Below are 7,326 nucleotides of genomic sequence, written 5' to 3'. Positions count from 1 at the left end.
AATATGTATGTATATATATATATATATATATATATATATATATATATATAACTTCATTTGCATGTTCACTGATGTTGGTCAATGGTCACATGGCATGCTGGTAAATAAACAAAATATTTCATCTTTTTTATTAAGTGTTTTATATTTATTGTTATTTTAAAATTATTTATTTTAATGTTATATTTGTATGGTTTAATTAATTATATGCTTTTCATTAAACTCATGAACACCCTGAAGTTTCTTCATGAACCCCAGATTGGGAAACCTTGATGTAGTGTAATTGTTTAATGCACATCATGTTGTTAATGACAACGAATGGAATATATTTTCTTTATATTTGTATTTTTATATCAATATGGAACTTTTCCACAACATTCTAATTTATTGAGATGCACCTGTATTATCCTATTTAAATCTATGTTATAAACAAGTTGGTTCAAACGTAATCTAAAAGTAATTAAAATGTAGTCTGATTATATTACCTAAAATGTGTAATGTAATGGATTATGTTACAAACTACAGTTTCTCTTCTAGGGAACTCGCATTGCGTCCTCTAGTCGCTGCATGAATTTATTATGAATGCATCACAACAGACATAATATGAGGTGAAACAACCCATTCAAATTAATCTGTCTTTTACAACTGGATGACACAAGTCAACAGACTGATCTGAACCATTTTCTATATGTGGGAATCATTGGAACAAAACACATTTAAAGATTGATACTTCATTCTTTAAATAATAATAAATAATAAACAACTCAAATTCAATTTTTTCTTTAGTTTCTCATTTGATTTGTTCAAACCTGACCTTATAACTTAAAAAAAACGGCAACAGCACATTGACGGCGCATTCTGCGATCGATGGGTATAATTTAGGGTTGTGATGGTAAGAAAAAGAGGGGGGTAGTTTCCTTGCTTTCCTTCCGTTTTAAATAGCTTGTAAAAGTGCCCTGCGCATTTTATTTTAATTTTCAAATTAGCGCCAATTCCGCGTCAAGCAGTTGTTTGTTTTTAGTTCGTTTGAGGTTTCCCTCTTTTGCTTACTTTCCTTCGCTTTTAAATAGCTTAAAAGCGCCGTGCACATTTTACTTTCACTTTCAAATTAGCAGCAATTCGGCGTCAGTTGCTTGAATTCAATTCAATTCAATATAAATTCTAAAATAAAATATAAAAATAAATTTAAAAATATAAATATAAATATAAAATTGAGCGCGCACCAGTACAAAGGGCAGAGCTGAGCGGAGCGGACAGGGCGATTCTCTCCTGAGAACAGTCCAATTGGCTGTAAATACATATTTAAACTTTAAATAAGTATGAAATATATCAGTGTTTTTTTCGCTTATTTATTTTCGTTTGGACATGCTTATATGTTGGTGTTTTGATATAGCCTATTTTTTAAATATATGCTGTAAAAGGTTATTATATGGTATACGATAGTATTTTAGGTTGTTTAAATTGGAAAAAAGCGAAGATTCTGCGGCACCCACTTTGGGAACCACTGCTCTAGTGAACACTATGAGGACTGCCACCAGCAGGACCAGTGTCTGAAGCACGTGTGAAACAACTCCAATTCCATTGGCCCACGTAGCCCGTGATATCACAGGCGGGCGCCCGGAAGTATAAGAGGCAGCAATGGTGGCTACGGAGAGGCATTTGTGGTTAAATCTCATGGACATCGGGAGGAAGGAGAAAGTCCTTCTTGATGCTCCGCTTTCACCTTCCGGGCTTTTCGGCACTTCCGTTGAGACGGTGGTCAAGAAGTTCAGGGAGGCGCAGGTGCAGTCCGCTGCCTTCAGGAAGTTCAATTCCTGCCGTACCAAGTCTTCCTCTAAAAGTCTTCCTTCCTCTCTTAGGGGGCTAGTCCGCCCTTGATCTGAAGTTCATGGACAGGCTCAATTTGGCAGCCACTTGAGCCCTTTTCTAGCTGTCTACCCTGTTAAGGTTTTAAGTAGATGGTCTACTTCCCTTTATCCCTTAAGTTTAAGTCAGGTAGTAGGGGTTTCCATTTTTCAGAGTTATGTTAGTGGCCTGAGCCGTCAGTGGCTTGCCCCATTTCTAAAGGGAAGGTTCGGTGTATGTCTGTCACTTCTCTTGGTGCTCTCTCACCAGGTGAACAGGCATGCACTGCGGCATGGCTTAGTGGGCATTCCATTCCCCATAGTGTCCGCCAGAGGATGCAGTGCGAGTTCCCTAGAAAGGGAATGTCTCGGGTTATGCATGTAACCATGGTTCCCTGAGAGGGAACTAGACGCTGCGTCCCTTCACCATGCCTAGGGCTTGCCTGTTTTCACGTCTACCCAGCACTGGTAACAGGATATTTTATAAGACAGAACATAAAAAGAGCACTGGATGAGGATGATATTTAACTTGCAGTTGTCTTCTAGAGTTTGTTAATAACAAAGCAGCTCTTGCCTATGCAGCTTGTGAACAACTCTGTACTGCAGGTAAAGACAATTCATGTCCATTTATATCCAAAACACCTGAACCAGCAAAACAAGGTCTTCTGGATTTCTAGAAATATGTTGGAGTAAGTTACAACTAAATTCTGTCGGATATTGGCCCTCCAGAAGCAGGACTGGACACCCCTGAAATAATGTGTTACCTAATGTATTTATGCTGATTCAGAAGGAATACTGTTAAAATTTTCTCAAACCATCAAGTTCATCTGTTTGACCTCTCAATTTGGAACTGACCACTCAAACTGGAATTTGTCGATTAGTGTCGCCAAACAAAGAAACCTTTGTGGAACAACAACAACAAAAGAGCTGTAGCTAGGAAAGCATGATCAGGCTCTCTTGCCACTGCTGGCCTTGAGTTGTTCCCAAAAAGGTTTTATTAAACCAAAACTTTTTATTTCATTATTCCACTTCAGACATTCTACGAACTGTAAGTAACATTGCAACGCCATGCAGTCATTAGAGTATTAGTAGACTGTCTGGTGAACATCTGCTAACACTTTCTTTCGATGGAAATTCTACTGACTAAAAGTGACTTTGCTAGTGCATGCCAACTTATTCTACTACCCTTAACCTAACAGTCTACTAATACTCTAATGAAAGTTAGTTTACAGTTGCAAAGTTACTTATAGTTAGTAGAATGTGGACTATCAAAATAAAGTGCAACCAATATTTTTGGATGGAGTTTCCTTCCAAACCCATACACAATTAACTGCAATATGTTTACATATATGACATTTCCATATGTGAAATATATTGTCATACAAAGTAAAATCATATATGAAACCTATTAGAAATTTCAGATATTATCATATATATCTAGCCCATACAAATAAATAGGTTTATGAATGTGTAATACATTTTTGAACATATATGTCCAGAGTAAATACAACGTTATATAGATAAGTTATATAGATATTATTAACATATATACAAATACAAATTTTACTATGGGATTATAAAGTTATAAAATATCTTCATCTATCCAGAGAATGTACATTAGTGGAAATTATATATTGCCTTATAGGTAACATATATAGCAGATTCACATTTGATATAGGATAATATATGTCATATATTTCATTTCCATATGGAAACAATCACAAATCCATTGAATTGTCTCAGTAAGGTTCTGAACCTTGTCAGTACTGCACATTTAACAGCTCCCTGTCGTGTGAGGAAACAGAGGGATTTGTTATGAAACCATGGCAAAAGCACAAAGGGATCCTCCATGTTTCAACCGCAGCGTGTCTCTCCACCCACAGCTGGAATGCAGTAAAGTGAGTTTCCATGCTATGAGAAATAGTTCAGCTCGGCGCTGCTGAATAAACACAGACATGAATATTAGGTTAGAGTTCGCTTTTTTAGGGCTGGCCAGTACGGGCTGGTTTTGCTCTATCCTTACAAGATTTCTACCCATGTGGCACGTAACCGGAATGGTGGAGGACATCAAAACAACACTTCCATTGTACTGGGATGGAGTTTGGCTGAACTGGCAACACCACACGACCGGCAGACTTCACTGCACCTTCTATCAGTCTCTGCTGAATCTAACCGAGCACTTTAACACCTGGAAAATCCTCGTCATCACATCTATAGGAATGGGAACTCTTGCCATTGCAGTTTACCCTATTGGCTGGATACGATATCCTAAGAATATATCATTTAAAATAGCTTCCGGGCCCATGTTTGTTGTGAGTGGACTAGTTTTACTGGTGGTGATTTCCTGGACTACACATTTAACTGCTTCGAAAGCCGATGCCGTATTGACACGGAAGTTCGGATCAGCGATCTACACTGGCTGGATAGGCACAGTGCTGCTTGTGATGGGTGGTGTAGTGCTAACCATTATTTGCAGTATAGCAGTCAAAGAGCAAAGACGGGATGAGAGAGCAGCGCAAACTTCAGAGCCAGAGGTTCAGTATCCACTCCAGACCATACAAAGAACTGCATTTATGCAAAGCCCCTTAGCGGATAGTAGACTGTGAGTCTAAGAATGACTGTTGTTGCTTCCACTGTAGGAATTAATTAGACGTTTTAGAAGATCTATTGGTCATGTTACATTTTTATTATTGTTACATAAAGAAATAAACTCTGCTCTGGTTCCTGTTTTGGCGTTTGACAACTGCTATGTCAAACACATACATACATTTGTTTTTGGTTTCAGTTTCGTTTCCTTGGACTTAGGTCTCATATGCTAATTTATTTGCATTGTTTTTGATGATTTTCATCACCTGTGTCTTGTTTAGTTCCTCATTTACCTGTGTATTCATTCCCTCGGTTTTTTCAGTTCCGGGTCTGGTATTGACATTGTGTTATGGTTTGCAGAGCTGTCGCATCTGCCGCCTTCTGTCAGATCCCTAGTTGTGATTTTTGTTATTTTGTTTAAATAATGAAAAGTTAAGCTGCATGTAAATCCAAGCCTCTCCTCTTCCCTTCGGGGATAACGCATTACAAGTAACACAAGTTATGTAATCAGATTACTTTTTTTCAAGTAACTAGTAAAGTAACATATTTCTTTTTAATTTACAGGAAAATATCTGTTACTTTTTCAAATAAGAAATACCAGTTACTTTGTTTTCCCATTTATTGCCTGACAGCTCTCCTGAAGCACAGCTGAAAGGTTTGTTTGAGCTTTTTGAATTGACATTTTCTTCAGCCTGAGGAGTATTCATTTCACTTTTGATGTGAAAGGCCTTTCACATTCGCCAAAAATAGAATCTTTCTTATATTAAAAACAAAAAAGCAACCCCAATGCCAGATGAGCACAAGTAACGCAAAGGAAATGTAACAGATTACTTTCCATAAACAGTAACTATGTTTTTAAGGAGTAACACAATATTGTAATGCATTACTTTTTAAAAGTAACTTTAAAAAGCCCAACACTGCTCATACATTTATATTATTTTTCCTATAACAGTAATGAGGTTATCTAATTGCCTTTATATGCTGATAGCCTGTAATAAAATAATAAAATAATAAGTTTTAAATTAAATAAAACTTGAAGTGAAGTGTGCATAACAAAAACACTGTTTGCCATAAGCATGACTTCATAGTGTCTTATTTTGGCCACTAAAGGCCCTCGTTGCTTTTCTTGTTGGTTTCCCAGCTCTGTGATCAAGTCATATTACTTTCACCTGTGTCTTGTTTCTTGTGTGTTTATTTAAGTGTTTATTTATTTAACTGTTCCTCAGTTTTTTGCTCAGTGTTTAACATGCCGTGACTTGCCTTTTTGTAACTTATTTATTTTCATTTTATTTTTATTTTTATTCTTTTTTGGAATTTATTGGACCTTTATTTTTTCTTGTTGATTTTGGATTTACATTTTTTAAAGACTTACTTACATTTCACAATTATTGTATTAACAAATGTGCAAGTTGGTTTTGGTAAATTATTTCTTTCATTGTGAATTTGTGAACGTTTATAACTTATTTGTAATAGAGAGCCCATCCATATTAAACCATATTTTATTATATCATTCAGTTTTATTCTGGTCACCCTATCGGGGTTTATTTTGCGATAATAACCAGCTAACTGTAAACTATCCTAATATTACCAGAAAATAAATGCATAAACAAGGCCAAAATACAGCTGGACTCTTATTTTGGAATGTCTTACTTTGTTTCTTTCAGCTGCCCATTCAATGGAAGCATTTGGATGTTATTTAAATAACATATTTCACTGACTGACCCAAAAATTGTGTTTATTATCCTCAAATAGAATATATATATATATATATATATATATCAATAGTACCATCTTTTGCTCAGAATATTCTGAGATTATTCTCAGATTCTCTCCTCTCTTAACAATGGAAAAGCGTGTGAGTATAAACACATTTCTGCTGTGTGATGGAAAGAGATGAAATGTCACACACACTCGTTATTTCTCTGTGCCTGAAAGGGTCAAACCTGTACACAACTCAACTCAACTCAATTTTTATTTATAAACACTTTCAAAACCATTAAAATGGACCAAAGTGCTGTCCATAAATAATAAATAATACTAAAATACATACTAAAATACATGCGAACATAAAATAACAACAAAACATAACATCAAGAAAAACAAGCAGCCAATCCCTCACAATTCTCCGACCTAATCAAACGCCGAAAGCTTGATAAAATAAGTAGGCCTTCAAGTCCTTTTTAAAAATGTCCATACTTGCCGAGGGTTTTATAGAAAATGGTAACACATTCCAGAGAGTAGGAGCCGCAACAGAAAAAGTCTCCACTACGCCTCAACCGAGACCGTGGGTGGGTTAGGATAGCATATTCTGAGAGGAGCGCAGATGACGTTGAGACTGGTAAAAAATTAACATGTCCTTTATATGAGCCTGATCGTGTAATGCTTTATAGACATTATCCAGGTAAAATAAAATATATTCCATACTTTTCAAGGGCCCTCTCTTCCTTTGGGGCCCTGGTAATCAGTACTGGTTTTACCCCCAGTCTGACGCCCCTGCAGGCATTATATGATCCCGTTTTCTGGTGTTTGTTAAGATTATTGCAGCAGCATTTTGGACATACTGAAGACGAGCAACCTGGGATTCACTTATGCCTAGATAAAGAGCATTAATAATCCAACCGTGTGGAAATAAAGGCATGCAAAACAGTCTCCAAGTCCTTGTTTGAAAGGATAGGTTTCAGTTTAGACAATTTTCTTAACTGAAAGAAAGACGTTTTCACAACGCTGTTAACGATCGAATATTACTCCAAGATTCCTCACATAACTATTATTGGACAAAGGTCCATAACTTTCAATCAGGTCATTTCGAAGCTGTTTGTTCCCAAACATAATAAACTCAGTCTTATCCTCATTTAGTTGTAAAAAATTATTTCCTAGCCATCCCGTTACCTCAGTCACA

This window comes from Sinocyclocheilus anshuiensis, unplaced genomic scaffold (assembly GCF_001515605.1).
Source record: "Sinocyclocheilus anshuiensis isolate Anshui unplaced genomic scaffold, SAMN03320099.WGS_v1.1 scaffold1408, whole genome shotgun sequence".
Classification (NCBI taxonomy): domain Eukaryota; kingdom Metazoa; phylum Chordata; class Actinopteri; order Cypriniformes; family Cyprinidae; genus Sinocyclocheilus; species Sinocyclocheilus anshuiensis.
The sequence above is the reverse complement of the archived record's forward strand: the minus strand, read 5'-3'. Positions refer to the sequence as shown.